This window comes from Dromaius novaehollandiae, chromosome 3 (assembly GCF_036370855.1).
Source record: "Dromaius novaehollandiae isolate bDroNov1 chromosome 3, bDroNov1.hap1, whole genome shotgun sequence".
Taxonomy (NCBI): Eukaryota; Metazoa; Chordata; class Aves; order Casuariiformes; family Dromaiidae; genus Dromaius; species Dromaius novaehollandiae.
The window spans coordinates 116,663,196-116,678,120 of NC_088100.1; positions in this window are offsets into that span (position 1 = coordinate 116,663,196).

The following is a 14,925-nucleotide window of genomic DNA, read 5'->3' on the forward strand; positions in this document are numbered from 1 at the left end:
GACCGTGAGCCAGCAATGTGCCCTTGTGGCCACGAAGGCCACTGGTATCCTGGGAAGCCTCAGGAAGAGCATTGCCAGTGGGCCGCTGGGGAGGGAGGGGGTGGGAGTCAGGGGCAGGCTCCTTCCGCCAGGACAACATCCGCACGGACAGAGTGGAGCGAGGCCTGCAAAGGGCCACCAAGAGGAGGAAGGGACTGGAGCAGCTCTCCTGCCAGGAGAGGCTGAGCGAGCTGGGCCTCTTCAGCCTGGGCAGGAGAAGGCGGAGGCGGGGGCATCTCAGCAAGCTCTTCTCTGGCTCTGCGATAGGCCTCTGCCTAGCACTGCCTGAGGGGATGCATCGGAGGGGCCCAAGACAGCTGTTCTGCGACTACGGGATGGTGCGTGAGCCACGTGAGGGGCATGGCGATTTTGTGCCAGTGTCTGCGTGGGCATGGTGTGGGTTTGGGAGGCACAAGTGGAAGCGTGGAGGGCAGTTCTCCTGAGGCTGCACCTGGCATGCCACTGCTCCAGTGGGGGCTGAAGAGGGCTCCTCGGCAAGCCCTTGCTGGTGGCGGAGCCACTGCAGAAGAGCTTGTATGCTGCGCGCACCTCTCCTTTGGTAAGGGGAAAGTTTGGCAAGAGTCGGGAAGTGCAGAGGGGCAGTTTGGTGGAGGCCGGAATAGGCAGGACTGCCAGTGGAGGCACGGGAGAGCACTAGTGTGCGAGCACGTGGAGGTGGGGAGCCGTTACAGCAGCGCGGCACTTTTTGTCGGCATTTGTCGTTAGGCACGGTGTCAGCCTGGGAAGAGCGAGGAAGCGCAGCGGCGCAGTTCTTGTTTGACTGGACTAGGCCTGCAAGAACAGCGGAGGAGCCCAAGAGAAGCTGTGGGCGCTTCCTTGATGGTGCGTGAGCCTTGTCAGGTGCATGGTGATTTTTGTGCCAATGTCTGAGGAGGCACGGTGCCGGTTTGTGAAAAGAGGGAGTGCCGCAGGGCAGGTATTGTTTGCTGGTCTAGGCATGCAAGAGAAGCGGAGGGGCTGCAGAGAACTTCTCTGCAAGAGCAAATGTGGAGTGCTGGAGAGGCCTGGCGAGGTGGGGCTGAGGCGGGAGCGGTGTCCGAGTTTCTGAGCGAGGGCTCGTGCCTGCCCGCGGCCCTTGGGCCATGCTTGTTGGCGTGCCGGTGCACGGTGGGAGTGTTTGGGGCTGGGGCACTGTCGCGGCCCGAAAGGAGTCGTTCAGGACGACCTCCCTCCCCTTGGGGCCAAACGACCAAGTTCGTGATGCCCTTGGACTGAATTAAGGTGAAACGACACCAGCCAACCGGTTTTAAGATTTATTAACACAAAGATAAGGCATGTGGTCAAATAGGATAATTCAATGGCGAATACTGCAACTAGCTAGACAAAAACAGATCTTACCAACATTCAACAAAAGAGAGGGGGAAAGAGAGAGAGAGAGAGAGAAAGATATCACCACCCGTGGATCCAGCGGCGTCCTGTTGGTCCTCTTCCTTTGGGAGTCTCGGCAGTGGGGGGGCTCCCGTCTGGTGGTAGGTGGGTCCTCTTCACCCTGGGTGTAAGTTTTGGTGGTGCGCGTGCAGTAATTACAACTCGAGTTGGGTCCGACCCTAGGTTAGCTCGGAATGACACGCGTGCAGTGGTTACAGCTCGAGTTGGGTACCTCCAAAGAGGGACCCTGAACAAAGAGATCCCTGGGCAATTATAGCTTTTTCAAATTAAGTTTCCCACCCCCCCACGTGGTAGTTCAGACCAATAGTAATTTTTGAGTCTGGGGTCTCCTGCTCCTTATTGGATCTCATCGTTGTTCCTAGGCAGGCTGTTTCTTTTCTCCCTTATCTTTTCTGTTGCAGTTTCTGCCGACAGGTGTGTCTTCCATCCTATAGGTGTGTCTTCCTTCCTCGGGTCCCACCATCATCTCTCAAGGTCTTGACAAAGAGGTGGTAACTCCAGCAATTAGCACTGTTTCAGCAGTGCACAGGAATGCAAATTGCTGGTAACTCCCTTATCGTTCCCGCCTGCACCAGGTCTGGGGCCCTTTCTCACCAAACTAGGGAGTGCGGCCTAAGGCTTCAGCAAATTTAGCCACTCATGCCAAGCAAGTTTTATAGAAGTTGTGCTAAAAACGGATCCCAAAGTCTCTGCCCGACTGTGGTCTCGTTCAGTGCAGGCTCGGTGTGTTCCGGGTGGTCGCAGGGAGACCATCTCAGGGGTTGCAGCAGCCCAGTCCTGTTTCCGCCAGGGACAGATGGCTTGTTCGGGGTTATGGCCTGCCTGCACCCCATGCACCAAGAAATGTTTAAGGCAAAAAATTCATTCATCTGTCCGCCACACCACCCCGTGACTTAAACATTGATTGGTACGTCTCCTTCCTGAAGTCTTCATCCACAGTGGTGATATGAGATAGAGAGAGATATCAGAAAGAAGTATAGAAAGGGTAGAACAAGTCATGGGAAGAGTAAAAGGAACGATACAGGTTCAGGTAAAAGGTGCTTAACAGTGGTTACACAGAGGTGTTGCCCAATGCAAGCTCATGCTTTAACAATTTTAGCAACTTTTAACTTCACAGAACACACATCAAAATTGAGTTAACGAAGGTAAGTGATTGTTACAACAGGTATAACAGCTGGCAAATGCGGTATGGATGTCAATATGCAATTTCCTCCTTCAGGGTAAACTGGGAATGGGTTTAAATGATGGGTACTGTGGTTGGCTGTGGCCAATAGATGGCACGGATTTTCTTTATGCCGTCGGGTGAGGTGGTAGGAACAAATTGCATGTCGGATTAATTGAACAAAGCAAGGAATTGTACAAGGTAAAAACATTAAAGCGGCAACTGCACCTAACAAATACAATATTAACTGTTTCACCCACGGTGCCCCCGGTAACCAGGACCACAAATTGCCACTCCAGCCGTTCCAGGTTTGGACGGGGACATGGGCTATTTTTCTGATATCTTTGGTTAACTGGAGAACTACCTCCCCTACATCATCTATTTCTAAACAACAGTTGGAAATATTTAATTTCCCACACACCTCTCCCTCTTCAGCTAACAGATAGTCTAAAACCATGCGGTGCTGAAGGATTGCCGTGCGCATCTGTTGGGACTGCAGAATTAAAAGATCTTTTGCATCAGCGGTTTTGTTGGTAATAATTTCTAGAGCCACTTTTAGGTTGTAAATTGGTTCTCTTGCCCCCGATATTAGTTCATTAGGATTCCAGGTTGCAGGCCCGTAATGTTGAACTATTCGTTCAGGAGGCCACTCATTATTTCCCCATTTTTGCATCTCACCCAAATCTACCTTAATGGATCGCGTCTTACGGGCAACCCTTCTGTCTCCGAGGTTATCATATACTTTTATGCCTAACCAAGGTCCGCCTGTTTCTGGTAAAAGGAAAAACAAAGGTCTGATAATCCCTGTATAACAAATTCCCGACCACCCCGCGGGTAAAAATTTATATGCTGTGTGTCTGCAGATCCAATAATGCCCCTTCTTAGCTCCAATGCCCTGAGCAAATGGCCCGTTTATCCCTGGTGGGAATTGAAAGTAAGTTGTGTCTCTGTCGCCCAGAGGGCTGAAAAATGTGGTTGCCCCATCACCTATTTGGCCGGTATAATACCAAGCCCCAGAAGTGCCTTCCCATTTGCAGGTTTGCTTGTAAGGGGGATAATTGGGTCGTTGGAGAGTTAAAGTTTTGTTTTTGTTTGACCAGTATCCCTCAAGTCCCTGATGACACCCCGTTTCATTGAGCCACATCCATAGGTGGAGATTCCTGTTTTTGTCGAGCGGCTTATGAGTGAGTGTCCATCGACATTTACTTTCCCCCACTTCGATCCCTCCCTCCTGGGTACGAATTAAACAATATTGCTCCATGGCTGGAAACTGAATTGGCCAGGTCCCACTGTCGTCCCACATGTCGTCCACGGTTTCGCTGTAATTGCTTACGATCTGGTCTGGGGTGAGGGATGTGGATGTCCACGGCCAGCTTGATAACCCTAGCGGTCCTCCGCAAACCCAGCAGTGGCTTAAATTGAAAGTTTGGCTTACTGCTTTCACCAGCAACACGAACTCGTTGTTCTCGAAGAGATTAAATGAGTTGGGGGAAGGTAGAGGGAGTGGTCGTTCGTTGCCCTCGTGGATGCATCCTTGAATCAGGATGGTCCAGAGTAGTAGGTGCATCTTGGTCAGACCACCACCCTTGAAAACATAAATAAGAACAAACTCGCTCCTCAGGTCAGAAGGAGGGAATAATCCATTTTGTGTGAATCTTGTGGGTTTTCCCACTAGCATCTTTTGCTCTCCAAGTATATTTATTATTCTATTAACCTCCCAGCAGTTTTGCTCCCAAAAAGGAAGCCATTCCGGGCAGCCTTTGAACACCATATATGAGTCCAAGTAGATGTGTACAGGGGAGGTAGCCTGGCCTTTGCATTGGGATACGCTCCACACTGCAGCCAGCTCTCCCACCTGCGCACTGCCCTCTCCCTCTGTAATGATCTGCTCCTTAGTCCCCACTTGCAGCGCCACAGCCTGGTATCTCCAGGTTTTCCCTTTCTGCTTTGAGGAAGCATTTAGGATCTGATTGGAAAATGGGGGAGCTACTAGAATTACAGAGGGGAGTTGGGGGGTTTCTTTATTCAAGTCTGCCTCATCTTGTATATTTAAAACTTTAGCAGCTCCCTCTGTTACGGAGAAGACTTTGCAATAGTGCTGTATTTGTGTGTACCATTTTCGTACAGAGGCTCTCTGAGCCACCCCGTCAGGGGGCGGGGTCCCTGCCAGGACCGCTTTGGTCACCTTGAACGGACCTTGGAGAACTATGGGTTGCTTTCGAATAGTTCGTTCAGCCTCCCTTAGGGTGAGGCTGACTACAAACATCCCCTTCTCCCACGTAGTGTACTGTTTTTCAGCGTCATATAATGGTCTGGCAATAATTGAAAAATCAGGAATGTGCTTCCTCCAAAATACCAGCAGGCCTAGGGCACGTTGTAATTCCTTCTTATTTCCAGGCATCTTTACTTGTTCAAGGGAGGTTAAAGTCTCAGGGGGAATACATACTGCTCCTCCCCTCCACCAAATGCCTAGGAATTTCACCTCAGAAGAGGGAGGCTGTATCTTTTCTGTCGGAATTTGGAGTCCTAAACTTTCCAAATGGCTAATTATTTCAGATTGGGTTTTTCCCACCGCAGTGGCATCAGAGCCGCCAACCAATATATCATCAATATATTGATATACTTTGACCCCTTTTTCAGGCGTGATTTGAGCAAGCTCTTGTGCCAGTGCGTAGTGGGCAATGGTTGGTGAGTGGCGGTATCCCTGGGGGAGACGTGTAAAAGTGAATTGCATACCCTCCCATGTAAAAGCAAAACGATCTCTATCTATTTCCTGCAAGGGGACCATAAAAAACATGTCTTTAACATCGATGGTTGCTAAAATTTGATGGGCTTGCTCCCGTATAGTTGCAATCAGTTCAGCTATATTAGGCACAGCAGCTGTTAAAGGACCTGTATTGGCATTCAGACGCCGATAATCAATTGTCAGTCTCCACTTTCCGTTTGGTTTACGGACTGGCCATACAGGGGAGTTATAAGGTGAGTGAGTGGGAATAATTATCCCCTGTTCTCGTAATTCAGTTATTACAGGGGCAATTCCCTCCCTTGCTCCTAATGGCAGAGCATAGGGTTTGACATTGGTTATTTTTGAAGGAGGAAGTGCGGGTGCTGACTGAAGCAGCCTCATCGAGGCTACAGGGAGCCCAAACGTCCATTCTTTTCCTCCCGAGTCTACCCAGGCACGGCCTTTTAGTAGGTCAAGTCCCATAATATTTGTTGGCAAATCTCCTAGTATCATTGTGGTTTCAACTGGAGATTCATCACCTGGCAGCCAGCATTTAATTCGGGCTGTCGGTTGTGGCTTAGAATTGCCAAAAACATCAGTGACCCAGATCGGTTTCTTATCAGCCACTATCCCATTGTTATCAGCAATATCCTTCCGAAGAGCTGATATCTGGGCCCCAGTGTCTACTAAGAAAGTAACTGGAGTTTTAAAGGGCCCTAGTGGGAAAGTTATCAACAAGTCTCCTCTGCTGTTTTCTGTGAGCCTCCTTAAGTGGACCCACTGGCCGTTCCCCCGCTCACTTAAAAGGGACAGCTTGGGGGGTTTTCCCGACTCCGGGCTTTTAAAATCAATCAGATCAATTTCCTGGGGTGCAGACGGGGTTACTACTCTAGGTTCTTGGGATAAGGGAGCAGGATCTTTGGGATTTGAGGAAGATGGGGTTCCCCTTATCCTGTCCCAACTTCTTACCAAACTTTCCAGGTTGGGAGTTGGTAACCTATCCATGACTTCTCTGGGAATTCCCTTTGAAATGCCTTCTGCCCACAATAATTGTCTCCTGCTACCCGACACCCGTACCGGTTTCCCAGGATGTGGGGGTCGCGGCGATTTATGTTGCCTCCCACTTTCCTCAACTCTTCTTATTTCTGCTTTATGCTTTGTTTCCCCCTGGCCAGTGAACCCCATACGCCTTCCATAATTAATTAGTTCCTGTGCCACTTCCCCCCAAGTCATGTCAGGGGAGCCTCCCCTTTGCCTCGGTCGAGGAGTTCGTAATCGGTCTTGCAGCTGAACAGCATATAGCTTTAAAGCATCAGGAAGTCCCCTGATCAGAGGATGTAACCTCTCGGGGTCTGCCACACACTGCATAGGGGAGGGCTGCTGCGGAAGCAGCAAACGGTCATGCATCAATTGGAGGCAAGCAGTTTTCTGCACGCTTTCCAAAATGTGGCCCGCTGTGGGTGTTTTAATAGAAAAAGGGTCTCCTCTTTCCATTGGGTCTAATCCTCCTGCCCAGTAGGCTACCCTCTGGGTCAAGGACCATGGTTCCCTATTATCATTTGTGGTTAGGAAGACTCCGGGTCCCCAGTATCCTCTAGCCTCATCTTCGCTCAGCAGAATGCGATCCCCCCCAGTGAGGGAGACTCTCCACACATACTCAGTTTCAGTTTCCCGGGAGCCCCGGGAGTATTTTTCCTGTATTTTAGCCAAGTCCTGAGGGGAATAGGGGATAATACGCGTGGTATGTTGTTGAATACCCCTTTGACCATTATCAATGGTTTCAGTTTTAATCAAGGGTCTCATTACTACGTTCCCATCTCCAGGATAAAAGAGGTTCCTGCTCTCTTCTAATTCTTTAATTGGATATATGGATTTTAGATCAGATGCCTGTTTTCCGTCTAGTTTTGCCAAATTCGAGAATCCCAGTTCACTATCATCAAACCCCCGCCTGTTTTCTTCCAGTTCAGACCGCAGGATTCTCTCTCGGTCTAATGAGTCCGATAAGATTGTTTGAAGCCGCTGAGTATGGTTGCGCTCAGCAGCGAGTTGACTTTGCAAGTTTCTCACCTGTTCTTGCAAAGACTCAATTGTCTCTTTGTCTCGACTCTGCGAGTTTCTTATCTGTTCTTGCAAGGACTCAATTGTCTCTTTATCACCTTGCCTCTCCCTCTGGGCAGCAATTAGTGCCGCCCCTAAAACAGCACAAACTGTTGCTTTTCCTTTCCCGGTTTGTAGTTTTCGTTCCTTTGCCAAAAGAGTGATCCTATCTGCCACCGCCTTTGAGTCATGCCAATTGTTTTGGGCCCAAGCCATGCCAGGAAGAGAGGGCAGGGCTTTATAGCCCTTCAATTTTTCAAAGAGAGGATTATCCTCCATTGTCGGATCCTCAAATCGATCCCGACAACAACTATCACACAACACAAAAGGAGACTACTCCAAATTATTCAGCCTACTGTGGGTTCACGTACCCAGTGTGGATCTTTACAACAAGATCCTCTGTACTCCAAATTATTCAGCCTACTGTGGGTTCACGTACCCAGTGTGGATCTTTACAACAAGATCCTCTGTACTCCAAATTATTCAGCCTACTGTGGGTTCACGTACCCAGTGTGGATCTTTACAACAAGATCCTCTGTCCCCGCTCCTGGCAGGCACTTCCCAAGGAAGGGGCCACGCTAAGGGCCCTGGTCCCTTCTGGTAGGTTCAGTATCTCAAGGGCATCCTGCCGACTACGCCAATTATGTCGCGGCCCGAAAGGAGTCGTTCAGGACGACCTCCCTCCCCTTGGGGCCAAACGACCAAGTTCGTGATGCCCTTGGACTGAATTAAGGTGAAACGACACCAGCCAACCGGTTTTAAGATTTATTAACACAAAGATAAGGCATGTGGTCAAATAGGATAATTCAATGGCGAATACTGCAACTAGCTAGACAAAAACAGATCTTACCAACATTCAACAAAAGAGAGGGGGAAAGAGAGAGAGAGAGAGAGAAAGATATCACCACCCGTGGATCCAGCGGCGTCCTGTTGGTCCTCTTCCTTTGGGAGTCTCGGCAGTGGGGGGGCTCCCGTCTGGTGGTAGGTGGGTCCTCTTCACCCTGGGTGTAAGTTTTGGTGGTGCGCGTGCAGTAATTACAACTCGAGTTGGGTCCGACCCTAGGTTAGCTCGGAATGACACGCGTGCAGTGGTTACAGCTCGAGTTGGGTACCTCCAAAGAGGGACCCTGAACAAAGAGATCCCTGGGCAATTATAGCTTTTTCAAATTAAGTTTCCCACCCCCCCACGTGGTAGTTCAGACCAATAGTAATTTTTGAGTCTGGGGTCTCCTGCTCCTTATTGGATCTCATCGTTGTTCCTAGGCAGGCTGTTTCTTTTCTCCCTTATCTTTTCTGTTGCAGTTTCTGCCGACAGGTGTGTCTTCCATCCTATAGGTGTGTCTTCCTTCCTCGGGTCCCACCATCATCTCTCAAGGTCTTGACAAAGAGGTGGTAACTCCAGCAATTAGCACTGTTTCAGCAGTGCACAGGAATGCAAATTGCTGGTAACTCCCTTATCGTTCCCGCCTGCACCAGGTCTGGGGCCCTTTCTCACCAAACTAGGGAGTGCGGCCTAAGGCTTCAGCAAATTTAGCCACTCATGCCAAGCAAGTTTTATAGAAGTTGTGCTAAAAACGGATCCCAAAGTCTCTGCCCGACTGTGGTCTCGTTCAGTGCAGGCTCGGTGTGTTCCGGGTGGTCGCAGGGAGACCATCTCAGGGGTTGCAGCAGCCCAGTCCTGTTTCCGCCAGGGACAGATGGCTTGTTCGGGGTTATGGCCTGCCTGCACCCCATGCACCAAGAAATGTTTAAGGCAAAAAATTCATTCATCTGTCCGCCACAGGCACTTGTGCCTCTTGCCGGGCAGTTGGTGCCTGTTGCCGAGGCCATTGTCAGCGTTGCCCGGGGTGTCGTCGAGTTCTGTGTTCTGGCTGGCGTGGAGGCAGGCTGCCCCAGCCGCAGGCTTGGTGTGCTGGTGGCAGCCGGGGGCTGGCGTGGGGCCCGGCACCGTCATCGGCCTGGGGTAGTGTGTGTGGGGGGCCGCGAGCTGTCTCTGGGCATTGGTGCAGAGGGAGCTGTGGGGACTTGTTGAGGGCACGGGTGCTGGCAGCAGCCGCTGACTCCTTCTCTCCTCCTTTGCTTTGCGCGGCGGCCGAGCGTGGTGCTGAGCAGCTCCCGAGGACATGCCGGGCCCATGCGGTACAGGCGAGCACGCCGGCGTTGGCGTGTGGAGGGGGCCTGTGCTGTGTCGGAGGTAAGGAGGCGCGTGTCAGGCCCCGGGGAGTTGGGGGTCCTTGGGAGGGGTGGGAGAGAGCCCAGGACCCTTCTGGGTGCTCCTGCCTGGTGCCTCGGGGGTCTCGATGGAGTCCTCCACAGCGGTGGGAGGAGGGTCCTCTTGAGCCGTGGGGCCATGGGGCTGCACGGGGCTTGTTTCTTGGGGGGCTGTGGCCCGGCGGCAGCCGCTGATGGCCTCGCTCCTCCTTTTTCTCTGCCCGCCGGCCGAGCGTGGCTGTGAGCAGCTCCCGAGGACGTCCCGGGCTGGTGCGGTGCAGTGTGCAGGCGAGCACGTCAGCAGTGGTGTGCGGAGGGCGGCCTTCGCCACAGCGCAGGTCAGCGGCCGCGTGCGGAGACCCGGGGGGCAGGGGGTGCTGGGGAGGTTGGGGAGAGGGGCCAGGGCTCTTTGGGTGGTGCCGCCTGGTGCCTTGGGGATCTCAGTGGAGTGCCCCAGGGCAGCGGGAAGGTAATGCCCTGGGGCCGGGGAATCTGGCTCCCGCGGGGCTTGTTTCTTGGCGGGCTGGCACTGGCATCATCCACTGATGGCCTCACTCCTCCTTTTGCTTTGCCCGGCGGCCGAGCACGGTGCTGAGCAGCTCCCGACGGCATCCCAGGGCGCTGCGTCTCGGCGGTGGAGGCGAGCGCACCGGCAGCAGCTGGCGGCATTCGCACTCAGCAGGAGCAACTCGTGTCTTGTCACCCGGTTTCAAAGCAGGAAAGACTGTATTAAAGAAATGCTGCTAGCTGAGTGCCTCTTTGTGTTTGCCTATTGCGTTGTGCAAGGGAGCGCAGTGGTGTGCCTAGCAAGGGACCTGCTCCAGAGCAAAAAGAGCAAGCCAAGAAACACCTCCTCATGCAACTCCTCCACCTCTCCTTGGGGACTTGCTGTCAGCAAGTCGGGTGGGTGTTGGGGAAGGTTTGCTCTTGCAAGCACAGGCAGGCATTTCCGTACTTGATGCTGGCCCTGCGAAGGCAGCAGCAGCTGCTTGGCATCTTGCAGCATGCATCTGCTGATGTAGCTGTCAGGTTCAGCAGCAGCAGAATAGCCTGCGGAAGGTGCCAGCAAAGAGCGAGAGCCAAGGAGCAGCAGGCTGCCAAGCTGCTCTCCTGAGGCTGTTCAAGCCAAGGCCATTTCCAGCCAGCTGAGGCAGGGAAAAGGAAAGCCTGCCAAGAGCTATGCCTTCGACTGCTGTCACGGCTGCTGCTGCTGCTGCTGCTGCTGCTGCGGCTGCGGCTGCTGCTGCTGGGGGTACCTTTCAGAAAGGAGATTCCTCCAGGCTGCCCTCCTCTATACCCTTGTAAGAAGGCCTTGCAGCGGAGAAGACGACCTGCTGCGAGGTCGCTCAAGACCTCTGAGCGAGTGCCTGTGTTGGGTTTTGAGCTTTTTAAGGATGCTTGTGATAGGTTGGCTTCTGAGACCTCACAGCAGCAGCATCTCTTTCAGAAGGCACTGTAGGCCTGGAAGATGCAGAGGCTTCTGCCTGCGCCAGGCCCTTTCCCAAGGCGGGGAGTTGCTCACCCCTTTCTCTTGATGCTCTGCCAAAGGTGGGCTAGCCCCCACACAGGCACATTCTGCATGCCATGTGGCAGCATGCTGGCAAAGCCAAAAACCTCCCTGGCGCTTCCGCAATCATTCACCCCATTTTTGGCCCAAGACCACTGGTGGCTCTTTTGCCCACGGGAAACTGCCACGGCTGCTGTTTTTCCCGCTCAGGAAATCCCTGAGCACTTGCCCGCGGGAAGGCTGTGGTGCTGGGACAGGCCGCTCTCCAGCTAGGCCTTGCTCTTCTGCTCGGCACTGGCCCTCTGCTGCTGGCCACCGCCAGAGAGGCACTGCTTGAGCACAGCTCTCCTTACCTCACGAGCCTGTTAACCCAAGGGCTTAGCCTACTGACATGGCTGCCGAGTGTGCCAGCACTCTGGCCTTTCTCTGTTTTTTCTAACTTTTGGCCTGTAGCTTTTGCCCAGAACTGATTCCGTCACCAAGGAGCAGGCAGGCGTGCCAAGAACGTCGGAAGTGTGTGAGGGGGAAGGAGGGACAGGTGCCCCAGGACAAATCCCTGGAGACACTGCCTGAGGGTGCAGGGCTGGCGTTAGGAAAGCTAAAGGCCCCCTGGAGCTGAAGCTGGCAAGGGCCAGGAAAGGCAACCGGCAAGGCTCCTAGAAGTGCGCCAGCAGCAAAAGGAAGGCGAGGGCAAAGGGCAGCCTGCTGCTAAAGGTGGGGGGCAGGGGCCCTGGGGACAAAGGACACTGAAAACGCACATGTCCGGAAGGCTTTCTTCACTAGCTGACCGTGAGCCAGCAATGTGCCCTTGTGGCCACGAAGGCCACTGGTATCCTGGGAAGCCTCAGGAAGAGCATTGCCAGTGGGCCGCTGGGGAGGGAGGGGGTGGGAGTCAGGGGCAGGCTCCTTCCGCCAGGACAACATCCGCACGGACAGAGTGGAGCGAGGCCTGCAAAGGGCCACCAAGAGGAGGAAGGGACTGGAGCAGCTCTCCTGCCAGGAGAGGCTGAGCGAGCTGGGCCTCTTCAGCCTGGGCAGGAGAAGGCGGAGGCGGGGGCATCTCAGCAAGCTCTTCTCTGGCTCTGCGATAGGCCTCTGCCTAGCACTGCCTGAGGGGATGCATCGGAGGGGCCCAAGACAGCTGTTCTGCGACTACGGGATGGTGCGTGAGCCACGTGAGGGGCATGGCGATTTTGTGCCAGTGTCTGCGTGGGCATGGTGTGGGTTTGGGAGGCACAAGTGGAAGCGTGGAGGGCAGTTCTCCTGAGGCTGCACCTGGCATGCCACTGCTCCAGTGGGGGCTGAAGAGGGCTCCTTGGCAAGCCCTTGCTGGTGGCGGAGCCACTGCAGAAGAGCTTGTATGCTGCGCGCACCTCTCCTTTGGTAAGGGGAAAGTTTGGCAAGAGTCGGGAAGTGCAGAGGGGCACTTTGGTGGAGGCCGGAATAGGCAGGACTGCCAGTGGAGGCACGGGAGAGCACTAGTGTGCGAGCACGTGGAGGTGGGGAGCCGTTACAGCAGCGCGGCACTTTTTGTCGGCATTTGTCGTTAGGCACGGTGTCAGCCTGGGAAGAGCGAGGAAGCGCAGCGGCGCAGTTCTTGTTTGACTGGACTAGGCCTGCAAGAACAGCGGAGGAGCCCAAGAGAAGCTGTGGGCGCTTCCTTGATGGTGCGTGAGCCTTGTCAGGTGCATGGTGATTTTTGTGCCAATGTCTGAGGAGGCACGGTGCCGGTTTGTGAAAAGAGGGAGTGCCGCAGGGCAGGTATTGTTTGCTGGTCTAGGCATGCAAGAGAAGCGGAGGGGCTGCAGAGAACTTCTCTGCAAGAGCAAATGTGGAGTGCTGGAGAGGCCTGGCGAGGTGGGGCTGAGGCGGGAGCGGTGTCCGAGTTTCTGAGCGAGGGCTCGTGCCTGCCCGCGGCCCTTGGGCCATGCTTGTTGGCGTGCCGGTGCACGGTGGGAGTGTTTGGGGCTGGGGCACTTGTGCCTCTTGCGGGGCAGTTGGTGCCTGTTGCCGAGGCCATTGTCAGCGTTGCCCGGGGTGTCGTCGAGTTCTGTGTTCTGGCTGGCGTGGAGGCAGGCTGCCCCAGCCGCAGGCTTGGTGTGCTGGTGGCAGCCGGGGGCTGGCGTGGGGCCCGGCACCGTCATCGGCCTGGGGTAGTGTGTGTGGGGGGCCGCGAGCTGTCTCTGGGCATTGGTGCAGAGGGAGCTGTGGGGACTTGTTGAGGGCACGGGTGCTGGCAGCAGCCGCTGACTCCTTCTCTCCTCCTTTGCTTTGCGCGGCGGCCGAGCGTGGTGCTGAGCAGCTCCCGAGGACATGCCGGGCCCATGCGGTACAGGCGAGCACGCCGGCGTTGGCGTGTGGAGGGGGCCTGTGCTGTGTCGGAGGTAAGGAGGCGCGTGTCAGGCCCCGGGGAGTTGGGGGTCCTTGGGAGGGGTGGGAGAGAGCCCAGGACCCTTCTGGGTGCTCCTGCCTGGTGCCTCGGGGGTCTCGATGGAGTCCTCCACAGCGGTGGGAGGAGGGTCCTCTTGAGCCGTGGGGCCATGGGGCTGCACGGGGCTTGTTTCTTGGGGGGCTGTGGCCCGGCGGCAGCCGCTGATGGCCTCGCTCCTCCTTTTTCTCTGCCCGCCGGCCGAGCGTGGCTGTGAGCAGCTCCCGAGGACGTCCCGGGCTGGTGCGGTGCAGTGTGCAGGCGAGCACGTCAGCAGTGGTGTGCGGAGGGCGGCCTTCGCCACAGCGCAGGTCAGCGGCCGCGTGCGGAGACCCGGGGGGCAGGGGGTGCTGGGGAGGTTGGGGAGAGGGGCCAGGGCTCTTTGGGTGGTGCCGCCTGGTGCCTTGGGGATCTCAGTGGAGTGCCCCAGGGCAGCGGGAAGGTAATCCCCTGGGGCCGGGGAATCTGGCTCCCGCGGGGCTTGTTTCTTGGCGGGCTGGCATTGGCATCATCCACTGATGGCCTCACTCCTCCTTTTGCTTTGCCCGGCGGCCGAGCACGGTGCTGAGCAGCTCCCGACGGCATCCCAGGGCGCTGCGTCTCGGCGGTGGAGGCGAGCGCACCGGCAGCAGCTGGCGGCATTCGCACTCAGCAGGAGCAACTCGTGTCTTGTCACCCGGTTTCAAAGCAGGAAAGACTGTATTAAAGAAATGCTGCTAGCTGAGTGCCTCTTTGTGTTTGCCTATTGCGTTGTGCAAGGGAGCGCAGTGGTGTGCCTAGCAAGGGACCTGCTCCAGAGCAAAAAGAGCAAGCCAAGAAACACCTCCTCATGCAACTCCTCCACCTCTCCTTGGGGACTTGCTGTCAGCAAGTCGGGTGGGTGTTGGGGAAGGTTTGCTCTTGCAAGCACAGGCAGGCATTTCCGTACTTGATGCTGGCCCTGCGAAGGCAGCAGCAGCTGCTTGGCATCTTGCAGCATGCATCTGCTGATGTAGCTGTCAGGTTCAGCAGCAGCAGAATAGCCTGCGGAAGGTGCCAGCAAAGAGCGAGAGCCAAGGAGCAGCAGGCTGCCAAGCTGCTCTCCTGAGGCTGTTCAAGCCAAGGCCATTTCCAGCCAGCTGAGGCAGGGAAAAGGAAAGCCTGCCAAGAGCTATGCCTTCGACTGCTGCTGCTGCTGCTGCGGCTGCTGCTGCTGGGGGTACCTTTCAGAAAGGAGATTCCTCCAGGCTGCCCTCCTCTATACCCTTGTAAGAAGGCCTTGCAGCGGAGAAGACGACCTGCTGCGAGGTCGCTCAAGACCTCTGAGCGAGTGCCTGTGTTGGGTTTTGAGCTTTTTAAGGATGCTT